This window comes from Lutjanus erythropterus, chromosome 21 (genome assembly GCF_056507025.1).
Source record: "Lutjanus erythropterus isolate fLutEry1 chromosome 21, fLutEry1.hap2, whole genome shotgun sequence".
In the NCBI taxonomy this organism is placed as follows: domain Eukaryota; kingdom Metazoa; phylum Chordata; class Actinopteri; order Lutjaniformes; family Lutjanidae; genus Lutjanus; species Lutjanus erythropterus.
This window is the reverse complement of record NC_139337.1, coordinates 3,362,155-3,373,368: the sequence shown is the minus strand read 5'-3', so window position 1 is coordinate 3,373,368 and position 11,214 is coordinate 3,362,155. Positions and strand designations below refer to the sequence as shown.

The following is an 11,214-nucleotide window of genomic DNA, read 5'->3' as shown; positions in this document are numbered from 1 at the left end:
TTTTGGGGCACATTGGTATTGGATATTTTTGGAGGTTAGTGAGAATGCAAGCCGTTTTGTCATCCTCTAGACATTATCACAGTTTTTGAAGCTCTGCCATCAGCCAGGCATAGCTTTTTTTTGTTTTGTTCCAGAGTTTTAGATTCATAACATATTTTTCCTTTTTAGTTTAGCAACAGGAGAGAATCCTCCTGAGGCAATGTGTAAGAGTTTTTACAGCAGCCTGTGACAGGCGGTTTAACTTGAATTCCATTATTCCACAAGTTCAGTTGTTCGGTGCAAGGTTGTTCTCCCTCAGTTTTGATTTCACATATCATAATGTGGCTTGTGGCTAAGTATTTCTTTATGCGTGTTTTTGAAGCCTTCCATGCTTTTTTTCCATAGCAGTGAGGTGTAATTGTCAGTGACAATGGTTTTCTAAGCATGTATAGTTATGATAGGATCTCACATCAGAATGTGTTGCATGCTGTGGAAGCAGTTAGAAGATGAGTCCACTGTGATTTCATTGTCATGTGACAGTTTACTCGAGAGGGCTACTCAGTTGGACCAAAGTTTCTGTGCCTTTAGTGTTCCTTTAATTCATTTTAAAGTGGCCATATTATGATCATTTTCAAGCTCATTCTTTTACTTTGGGTTTCTACTGGTAGAGGTTAACATGTTTTTCTGTTCAAAAACTTTATTTTTTTCCAAACCATTCACTCTGTCTGAAAGGCCCCAGGCCATTAATGTATGAAGAAAACCTAGATAGAGCATTCTGGCTCAGCCTTTCTTCCAATTTTGTCCAGTGGCCACTGGCAGTATTACAGTGAGAAATTCCTCTTAAGCCCAAAAAGCATTTTCCCTACAAGTAACCATTATAAAAGAGACATCTGCAAAACCATAGACAGGACACCATAAACTGCAGTAAGTTCAATAATGACTTTCTTTTATATTTGTAAAACTTTCCACAAGCCAAGAAAAGCTATTTAAAAATCTGTGACATCATCAAAAGTCTGGGCCAGGTGGGAACTTGCGGGCAGGGCCAGCGGGAGGACATGACCGCAAGTATTCAGTGTGCTTTATTCTCCGAAATGAAACTTATTAAGCTACAGTAACAGTTTGGCAACCTTGGTATGAGGTGATTCCTTGGTCAGCTTTATTCCATATCCTGTACATATATGTGCCAGGCTCATCTTCATTGAAAAGAAAATTGCAAGCTGATATTGTTTAGTGAAGTAGTTAGCAAGTGCTTTGTTGACATTAGGTATCAGATGTAACTAGCTAGGTTATAATCAGATCATCCATGTGAGCATATTCTTCCAGATCATCGATGGGTTACTCCTGGTCTGCAATTATTCTGTCCCTTTCCTTTAGTGCTGACTGAGCTCCTGGACCTCCTCCATTAGTCCAAGAAGTTCTTTAGCTTGTTCATTAGCCACCTTACTTATTTCCTCTGACATGAAGTTCAGAGATTTTATGATATTCTGAATCTCCTCCTTTGTGGATTGTTGGTCTGGGGACCTTGTGAGTTGCAGTCTTCAGCTGAGTTAGCTACAGCAAACCCTGACTAAGTGCATTCAGCGTTCAAGCTCCACTTCATCAAAAGTCCACGATCATAGGATAACAATCCCAGCTCTGAATCCCAAAATATTGTGGAATTTGCAAGAAAAAGATGTAGGGATATGGAAATGCAATCATTGCAGATTAGCTAGCTGTTTTTTTTTTCCTTCAATATAGCATAGAGCGTAGCTAAGTACAGCAGTCAGAAAAGGAGAAAGTTGGCTGAGGGACTAAACTTGCTGAACTGTTACTGGAGCATAGAGTGAAAAGGGATGGGCCTTGGAAAGGGTGAATTGTGTCTGGTGTCCTGTCTTTATAATACATCCATGCCCCAAGCCCCTTCCAAATCTCATTTCAAACTAGCCACATGTGATGCTAATGTGTGACAGTATGATGTCACCATGTACTAGAATAGAAGCTGGATTAAAAAAGAGGTGTTTCAGGCAGGTCAGGAGCAGTGTTTTCTGTAGGAGTAACTCCCTTTAGCATGGACTTCGATTGTTGTGACTTTGTAGACTTGTTACATGAACAGAAGGCTACATAACACATTGGAAAGGGAGAAACCCAAAAAGCATAATATGGCCACTTTAAGAAAAAAACAACCAAGCATTTGAAGACACTGAAATGTTGAATTTCAGGGAAAAATGCTCAGAATTTTAAGTGTTGAGTTTATTCCCGTTTTTTTTAATATCCAACAGAACCTCAGGCTCGAGGTGTTTGCTCAGAAATAATAGTTCTGTATATTTTTTCTTCCAAGTCCAATTTTATACAGCTCAAAATGTAAGGATTTGGTATAGCTTTGAAGAGGCACAATTAAAGGATGAATTATTTTCTAACAAGGAGAGGTGCGACTTGGTTTCCTGCTTTTTGAGTTTCCCCTCTCATGGTCTCTCTCGTGTATTCTGCATTACGTCTGTAGCATGCCTAATAAAACGATTCTGTAGCTCTGCATTCACCTCCTCTGTCTCTCTCCTCTGTTCTGTCTGCTCCGCTCACTTCTGAAACCATCTTCAGTCCCAGGGTGGGAAGGAAGCCAAAATTCATTCTGGAGCCACTTGAAAACAAGCTCTAATAAGCCAGATTGAGCCCTCTGATGGTACTAATTCACAAGACAAGAAGTACATTTTGTTGATGCGTTTCCCACCCTGCCAACTGACACAATCTATTCCTTTGATGTCTTGCTCTTCTCTCTTCTGGTAGTTGCCTATTTTCTAATCAGTCTCTGAGGGCCTCTGCCCTCCTAACAGTCCATCTGATCTATCTACTTGCTCTCACACCTTTATCAATTACATAAATGGCCTCGGTTGTCATTTTTCCAAGCTCTCTGCATTTTACGCGACTGCCAGCTTTGGAGCATCTTTGAGTAAAATTGCTACAGGCACAAGCATAGATGATGGGATGAGTTAAGCCAATTAAAGCCACATTGTGTTACTGCAAAATGCTTCTGAGCACCAGAATTGGATAGTGTTCAGAATCTCAGGTGTTTTGGACACAGCTTTGGTCGGTAAGAATATAAATGACTGACCTTAACCAGTATTCAGTCTGACAGTAAAAAACCATCCTAAACTTGCCGTGAAAAGGCAAGCAGAGTGTGTATTGCTTAGATATTTCCTGCAAAACAGGCAGCTAGGGAGGAATTTGTCATAGATAGTGATTAGCATTTACAATAACCAGTAGTGCTGAATATGCAATGAAGAACAGTTTGACGATGGAATACAGTAGCATAGTGCAGAGTTCTGCATGAGTCCATTTTTTGTTCCCACACACATATACAGTCACTCAACTGCTACTTACTAACTCATGTTCTGCACTCGGCACCTGTGCTCCTGCAGTTGTCAGTGTCCTAATGTAGCGACAGCGAGCCTAATTTTCGGCTATCAAAAGCTAATGCTTCTTGAAACTTTTTACAGGCAGAAAGGTCACTAATTAACGTTATTTTCTCAGTCTTTGAGTGCACCAAAATCTTCCCAAACATCTGACTCGGACTTCAACAATGTATTGTCCAAAATTCGGTGTCCTCCGCTGGCTATTTTCACTTTTATGTCATCAGTTTTAGAAAGCACACGTCGCTGTCAGATCAAGTATGTGGGGTCGGAGGTTGTGTTGTAGGCTTTCACAATACTGATTGGGCTTGATATTACCAGTATTAGCCATAGTATTACCATAGTGATTTTCTTGCGGGGTTTGTGCCCTGACACCCTGGGGCTGAGTCAGCTAGCTGCATGGCTAACTGAGCTAACAGCAGTCAGCTACTTTAGCAGCAAGAAAAGCTGTCTTTCCATCATGAAACTTCAGAAATTACTTCAGTACTCTTTTTCCTGGGCTGTCCTGATCCTGCTACCTAATTCTGTTGCCCACTAACAGCACATAACAGTTACAGTTTAGTGGTTAGCTAGCAACAAGGAAATCTCTCTGTTTATTAAGAAAAATAATTTGCAGAGAGCTGAAGCTGTGCAGTCGGGTGAGTCAACATTTCTTTTTAAATTGCTTTCCAGGAAATGACAAACTTGACTACTGTGTAGAATTTAGTGGCATCTAGTGGTGAGCTTGCAGGACAACAAGAAATGCCCTCTTTAGAGCCAGTGTTTGTCCATTCTGGGCCAATGTAGAAACATGATGGTGCAAAACGGCGGCCTCCGTGGAAGAGGTCTCATGCCCAAACAGCTTCATCTAAGGTAACAAAAACACAATGCTTCTTATTTTTAGGTGATTATCCAATATGAAAACATGCTTATGAATGTTATACAGTATGACTAAGGGCTACAGTATATCTTTATCTCTTTTTACCATTGCTTCTGATAATAAATGTGAGGCCTTTAATGTACAGCCAGAATTCTCTACCATGGCACAGCAGAGGCCCAACAGAACTCCCTGTACTCAAACGCTCCCTTGGTTTCCAAAGCTCCATTTAAAAACGGTCACAGAGATATAATGCTTCCAGTTTTTTTTTTTTTTTTGAAACACATACTGCACCCAGGGCTCATAGTTGATATTGAGAATACTGAGGTCATGTCCCTGGTATTATTTCTGGGATTTGGGGAGTTTCAGCATCCTGGAGGAGTGAACATTTTACAAAGAGAGTCTCCCCTCAGCTCTACAGGGCGTTTTAGTGGCTTTCAGATAATACTTGTAGTTTTACGGCCTGCAGCTTCACTGTTTTGGTTCAGGCTCTCATTGAGCTGGTTTCAGTAATGTACACTACTCATTCAGTACCAAACAGCAGATGAACACAAGCTGGTGAACATAGTGGGGCATTTACCAGCTAAAGGGCCAAACTTTTCTTGTGAATAGTTGATGGAGACTCACAGGAAAAATACATGCATGTTGGGCAAAAGTGCAAGCAGCTTATTCCTATTTGTATGTCCATTTATTGTCAGGTGGCACCCCCTAGTGGGCGTAGCAAGTATAACAGAAGAAGTCGAGTGAGAAAGTCCACATTTGGAGGAGAGGGTGTGGTGGAGTGATGGCTCAAACACAGGACTCCCACCCAGGACACCAGGGTCCAAGTCCTGTGTGGAACAAAAAGTAAGTGAAGCGTTATTTAAAAATGTGAGCAACCTAAAATTTAATCATGTCTGTCATGTGGTATAGATAATGTAGTTATCTTAACCCAACTCAAGTAATTTTGTGCCTTAACGTAACCAAAACAAACCTACCATTTTACATTTGTAAACTACGTGTGTCATGTGACTTATGTTGTTGCATGAGTTATGTCACATGATGCAGACCACAAACTTAACCCAACTATAACCAAGTAGTTTTACTGCTTAAACCTAACCAAGCTGTGACCATTTTACAACATGAACCATGTGAGTAATGTCTGGTGACCTACATCATTGGTTCCCAACCTGGAGTCTGGGTCCCCCGTAGGGGAGCGCCAGAAATCACAAGTGGTTCCCAAGACTTTGTCTTCAAAATTAGATTTGCACCTGTAAACTAAAAGTTTAATTTACAATTTATGTAAAAATCTGTATGCAAATTTACTTCAAAAGATTATATATTTAGATTACAGTTTGTCATTGCATTTCATTTCTTTGTCCTCAATTAAGAATAGTAGGCTACTTAGTAAGTCACTACTCTGTGACCTCTGAAGCTTTGTGATCATGAATCATTATTGTTCTGGTAAGGAGGAGTGTGTATACGCCTACTCTGTTAGGTGGTGAAAGGAAAACATGTTAAGCTTATACTAGAAAAGATACATTTGCCAAATGTAAAGGTTCAAAGAATGGAAACAATTTAATTAATGTTTATTTTGACCAGTGTATATGTGCATGTGTTGGGGCTCAACTTTCTTTAGATACAAGTAGGGGAGGCTCCAAGGAAAAAAGGTCCAGTAAGACTGTCACTGCCAGTACTCTCAATGGTAATATATGTCTTTTTGGATGTAACTGACAATCGGCCTATTCAGCCACAACATTAAAACCACTGACAGGTGAAATGAATTACCGGTTACAATGATATCTGTTCAGGAGTGGGATATATGCAATACAACATTTATTTGCAATGTTTCTGTACTAGACCTCCATCGCTGCCTGATGAAGATCTAGTACCAAAACATTGCAAATGTTAGTTCTTACCCATCAGAATTTTTTTCTTCCAAGTGTACAAGGCTGCATTACATCATGTCGGGAAAACAAGAAGCATGTACAATGTGACTGAATAGTAAACTGAATAATAATTCTTTGAAATCCTACAGTTTTAGATACCTAATTTTTGTTGTCTGGTCAAAAATTCCTTGCAGCAGGAACTCATGACCTATTTCTTCAATTCTGGTTACGGCCTTGACTTCACCCCCCTTTTTTTTGTTTTTTTTTCTTTTTTTTAACTTTATAACAGAGTTGTATGAAAAGTCATCTCATTATGCAGAAATCAAATATAAATGAAATCTTTGCATGTTTCCGGCTAGATGTTGGCTTCCTCTGTGATTTAAATTATGCACATCCCACACATTTTAGCCAGTTCTCTGCCTACTACAATATTTTACAAGGTTTGAAAAGTGTGCTGCGTGGACTGCATCTAACAATAAATCCACCTCTACTTCAGGATGGTCACTTTGCAGCTGCTAAATGCAGAAGATCTCCCTTTACGTGCCTGACATGTGGCCTGAAGTGAAAGAAAAACTCAGCTATCACTGCGGACTGCAACGCTGATTTTCTTTTTATGTAGAAATATTCACTAAAGACACAGCAATGTTTACTGCTCCAAACAGTTTTGGGGAGGCTCAGTGAATGGAAGTGAAAAAATATTACATTAGTTCTCAAAAGGAGATCACATAGGATAGTCTGAATGTGTGTGATTTGGTTTAAGAGGTAGTTCAGAGGCACAGTTTCAGGGAGTTTTATCATTTTTCTCTAAGAATCAGAAACTAATAAATGCCTTTGGACAGACCTTTTTGTATTTGGTGTAGTCTGAAGTTGACAGCCAGCAGTATTAGGATATGTTTGAGTGTCTGTGGGATCAAATAACATAAACATGTTTGATACTTACAATTTAAAATCTGGATAATTACGCCGGTACAGAAGTGAAAGAGAGGCGTTGCCAAGCAACAGTAAACTGCAGCCCTTGTGGCTAACGTTAGCTTGCATACTACTGTTGACTGATGTTAAAATGATTGAAATCTCACCTCCAGGTCTCGTTGAAGAATAGAGAGCCTGTGTTGACCGCGTCTCCACAAACATTTTCTCATCCAGACTGGTTTAACTTCTGCTTTTATTATTTCTCACTGCAAAGCATTAATGTTACTGCAGCGAGTTGTTCCACTACGTCTGGCTCCAATGTTTACATCTGCTTCCACATGAAATTGTTTAAGATCACATTAATCTTCATTAAAGAACTTCATTAAAGATGGTTCTCCCTCTGGCAGGATTACCTCGATAATATCCTGTGGTGTGTGGTGTGTCGTTATTTTCAGATCTTGAAGTTTCTTCTGATGTGTGTGATGCACAGAGATGGCAAAAGTACCCACATTCCTTACTCAAGAAGAAGGACTTCTGTGAAAAAAAAAAGTGTTGATTTAACTTATTTACTGCAGTAAAAAGTGAAACAGTACAGGGTCTGAAATGTACACAAAGTATAAAAGTAAAACGTCGCCCATTTCTACAGACTGTTTCTGTGAAAAACTAACTAAACCTCACCATTTCTCACTCTGTTTTGTCTTCTTATGCTTTTTAAGTTGTTTTTGTCTGGTTACACCTTTTAGACCGTCCTCATCTTGTTACATCTTTTACATGTTTTACGTTTTTTGTCATGTTACATCTTTTCGTCATTTTTTTTGTCTTGTAATGTCTTCAACGTAATATTTTTTGCCTTGTTACTTTTTTGTTGTTTTTGTCTTTTTATGTCTTTTTCATCTTTTTTGTCTACGTCTTCATTTTGTTACACCTTTTACGTGGCTGTCATGTGTCTTTTACTTAGTTTTCATCCTGTTATTTATTATTATTTCATTTTTGTCTCGATACATTATTTTTGTTTTAAGTAACATATCGTTTTTGTCTTTTTATGTCTTTTTCATTGTTTTCATCTCCTTACATCTTACTACATCTTGTTGTGTCTTTTACTTGACTACATTTTTCCGTGTTAATGCTCCATTCATTTAGGTCTTGATGTTGGGCAAGAAGCGCACCGTGATGCATAATAAAAATAATCAATAATTCCCCTCCAGTGCATTAAAACTAAAATTACAAGCCTGTTTAAAAAGTGTAAGGAGTATAAAGTACAGACATTTGTGTTCATATGTAGGGAGTAAAAGTAAAAAGTTGTCAAAAAAAATAAATACTGAAGTAAAGCACAGATACCTGAAAAGTCTACTTCAGTACTGTAACTAAGTCTTTGTACTTAGTTACTCGATGTAAATAAAAGGACAGTGGCCACACTGAGAACCTCCTTCCTTCATCAGTCTGAAGTGTGGGAGTTACGTTAGCTTGAGTTTAAACAGAGCGCAGTGTTAGTGCAGAGTAAGTTCAGTCTCAGAAAAAATGACATTATGCATCAGTTCAGATGAGTGAAAATAATGTCAATCATTAATTGCACAAGACGTTAACCAATCAAAGTGTTTCAGTGAAATGAAACTAATCATTGAACCGTGTGATGTTGACAGCTTTATTCATTGTATGTGGCACGCCTCGCAGCGCTGAAATAAATTAATCAATAAATAATTAATACAAATGTAATCACAGTGTAATGAAAAATGACCTCTTCACCTTGGTAGCTTCAGTATAATTTTATAAAGCTCTTCCACAAAGTAGGTCAAAAAAAATTAAACGTGCTAGTTCATTAATATGCCATATGCATTGGTTTCCTGTGTCAGAAAAGCAGGAGTCTGCAGTCAGTGTCTTGTGTTTTGCATGTCGGCACTCCACAAAGTAGGCCTACAAGGTGAAGTCTTCTTGTAGATTCATTTACTTTTTTTGTGAGGTCTAGTAAACCTGTTGAATGCATTTCTTTCCCCATAAAATATTTACAGAGAAGATTTTTTTCATATGTCCTTGTGCATAACATGGGGATCCACTTTTAAAAGCAATATTCCATAGTGCTCCTACTGGCCAAAAACAATGTTGAGGTATATCACTCTTAGAAAATTTAAACTGTCAAAAAACAGATGACATAATACTACAGAATACAGACCAGTCATACAAATATAGTGACCATAAAGCATGGGACGGGGCATGTCAAAAGCATATTTTGCCATCATTGTACAGTACTGAGCTCTGACTGGTCATATAGAGAAAAAAAATATATGTGGATCAGCCACAACAATAAAACCACCTGTCTGATACTGTAATATTATGTAGGTCCCCCTCATGCCGTCAGAATAGACCTGTTGAGACACAAATTCCACAAGACCTCTGAAGCTGTGGTATCTGACTTCAGAAGGTTAGCAGCAGATCTGGCAACACTTTATATTAAGGTGTTTGCATTAGTAAATAAGTAATAAGGGCCTTATAGGATATTTATCAACATTAATGTATTAATTAAAATATATTAGCATGAATAATAACATAATAAGTGTGTTTATTGTGAAATTATAATGTATATATGTATGTATATAAGCAAGTAACAGTTCACAGACCGCTTATGAATGTTAATAAAAGCCTTATGGAATTGTTAATAATAGCATTACAAATATATTTATTGAGTTATCTAACTTACCCATTATATCACTGTTAAACCTTTACTAAGCTTTTGTTGTTGCTTTATTAAGATTTCTACATGTTAATTAAACAGTTTACTATTCACTTATTAACAGTTAATTATGCATTTTGGTGGTACAAGATCTAAATAATGAACAATGCTTATTAAGGTTAAGTTATCCTTTATTATGTACTTATTAACAGTTAATTATGCATTTTGGGGTTACAGGATCTAAGGTGAGAATTATTGTGGTTAATTAATCCTTTATTATGCACTTATTAACAGTTAACTATGCATTTTAGTGGTATTGGATCTAAAGTGTGAACAATGCTTATTAAAGTTAATTAAACCTTTATTATTCACTGAGTAACACTTAACCATGACTTTTTAAAAAATTATTAATTTGAGGCTTTTTGCCTTTATTGAACAGCGACTGTGCAGAGAAGTAGACGAAGGTGAGAGTGAGCATTGATGTCCTGGGTTGGATATGAACCCAAGATACTCTGAACATGAGGCATGTATTCTGATGGGTGAGCTACTGAGGGATATTAATGTTAATAAGCATATTATGAGGGTCTTAGTACCTACTAGCTAGTGCTTATTACAAGCACCTTAATATGAAGTGTTACCACAGATCCTGTATCCTGTATGTTGTGAGGTGGGGCTTCCATGGATCAGACTTGTTGTTCCAGCACATTTCACCAGATTGAGATCTGGAGCTCAACACCAGGCCCCTCCCATTGGTCCATGGTCCCGATCTGATGCTTGCATGCCAATTGTAGGAGCTTTCGGTGGTGGACAGGGACAGGCAGCCTCCGTACACAGCAAGTTGTGACGCTCTGTGTGTTCTTACACCTTTCTGTCATAGCCAGAACATGAACTTTTTCAGCAGTTTGTGTTACAGTAGCTCTTCTATGGGACTGGACCAGGCTAGCCTTCGGTCCCCATCCGTGACCCTGCATGTGGCTGGTTGAATGGTGGTCCTTCCTTTGACCACTTTTGGTAGGTACTAACCACTGCATACTGTAATACCCCACAAGACCAGATGTTTTGGAGATGCTTTGACTCAGTCATCTAATCAAGTTGTTCATTCCCACGTTTTGATTAATTTGAGCAATTTGTCCTTGTAGTACAGCCTCCATGTCCAGTCTTTATAAGATTTGATTACAGTCTTCATTCCTTAAAGTGTCATAGTGCGTGACTGTCAGCATGGTGTATCTGGCAGTATAAACAGTACAATAATAAACTCGTATATAAACACCAGTCTGGACCCTGTAGGCCTGAACCCCCTGATGATTACGGTCAACCACAGAGGTTCAATTTGTGTCCAGCTCTAAATGACTGGGAATGATAAAGTTGCTGCCGATGTGTTGATGTAAGCAGGTGTTGCTCCATCAGGGACCGGGCCCATCGGCATGACTTTGCGATGATGGACGTCCTGTCAGGCGTTGTCTGATGAAGATGACGCTCCACGGTCAGGCCCTGGGACCAGACAAGATGACCTGATCCATCATCACGCAGACACGCCGCTGCTTACAACCAGTG

The 11,214-nt window shown here is 38.7% G+C and overlaps 1 long non-coding RNA gene across 1 annotated transcript; it reads left to right on the top strand.

The window, feature by feature from the left end:
• The first annotated feature begins 706 nt into the window (after positions 1-706).
• LOC146307207 (uncharacterized) lies at positions 707-2,490 on the top strand. The gene is made up of 2 exons (XR_014772686.1): positions 707-1,259; positions 1,515-2,490. It is a non-coding gene; the product is annotated as an uncharacterized LOC146307207 (long non-coding RNA).
• Positions 2,491-11,214: the final 8,724 nt, after the last annotated feature.